Here is a 1,444-nt window from a genome sequence, read left to right on the forward strand (position 1 = left end):
AAACTAGTCCACTTCAACTACTACTGAGCCAAACCATCTCCTCCCTGAGCCTTGTAAGGATATGGGCAGTCTTAAAAGCCCGTGTTTACTTATTGAAACGGATAACTTCACATGTGACGCCCTACCCTTGGAGTTTTTTTTATTATTATTATTGTTTTCTCTGAGCTGTCAATGAATTCAGTTGAACGCGCATTTTGTACCCCTCCGCCGCAGCCCCTTCCCCCTTCCTTTCCACCAACTTCGAAATCAGGGCTCGTGACATGCGCCCCACCTTTGCATAATTACCACACAATCACACATATGCAGTCATCTTTCTATAAAGTGTGCTTCTGAATGGGTGATTAGAGGACTTCAAATCCTGCTTTTTTCCAAGCAGCTTTTTACGTCAGTGACCCTCTCCCATCATCACCGTGGTGCATGGAGTGCAGCAAGACATGCACAACTAAAAAGTACATTTCAGTATTATGTCAACATCAACAACCTTTCTGGCGTGTCATCAATGAGAATGAGTCTATGAGGGTGAGGAATAGAAAATGTGGTTTCTGCTTTATTTAAAAGTCAAACCATTTACACCATAATTTCTGGGTTTGTGGTTTCTTTGAAACATAGTTCCTTTGAAAAACAGCAAAGCCTCATTTACATTTCAGACCAGACATGAATCAGTATAATGTACAGTAATATGAACATCATTTAAAATGCCTGTTCCAGAAGGGTAGTCTTGCTCCATGTAGTATTTACTAGTGACATATTAAAACTTAAAATGAGTAGCTTTGAAAAATATGAAAATAATAATAATAATTAATAATAATAATAATACATCTTTTAAATGCAGATACCACATGTAAAAATTATGTGATTTTAGTCCAGTCCATGTATCAAAGTCTATGACATCCTAAAACTAAATGCAAAAATGACTGGGGGTTAGTTATTGTTAGCTACTTTTCATTGACCGAAATGAATATTAGACCATGAACACAAGTTTGTCATACCAGCAGTCACCCTGTAGCAGAGCTTAAAGATTCAAATTACACTCACTGGGTCCAGGAAGTTATATAGCAGACTTTACTTATTTATGCAAATATTTCTATTTGCAGTCCCACAAACATCTGTGTTTTTAGCCACTGCTGCAAGCTTTTGTGTGACATTACTAGACAACATAAAGCATTTTAATTCCCTTAAAAACATTAGTCAGTTGGTCAAAATTAAAGAGCACAGAAACATGATGATGCCTTGACTGATAAGCAAGGATATGAGTGTCATATGTAACTGCACCACGTATAGGTGCATTACATACATAGGCTAAAACATTGCATTGCATCTAATCCATGCAATGCAGGTAACTTCAGTGATTCATCTACAGGGAGTGCAGAATTATTAGGCAAATGAGTATTTTGTCCACATCATCCTCTTCATGCATGTTGTCTTACTCCAAGCTGTATAGGCT

The sequence above is a fragment of the Pundamilia nyererei genome, unplaced genomic scaffold (genome assembly GCF_000239375.1).
Source record: "Pundamilia nyererei isolate P.nyererei 1_Seehausen unplaced genomic scaffold, PunNye1.0 scaffold00082, whole genome shotgun sequence".
In the NCBI taxonomy this organism is placed as follows: domain Eukaryota; kingdom Metazoa; phylum Chordata; class Actinopteri; order Cichliformes; family Cichlidae; genus Pundamilia; species Pundamilia nyererei.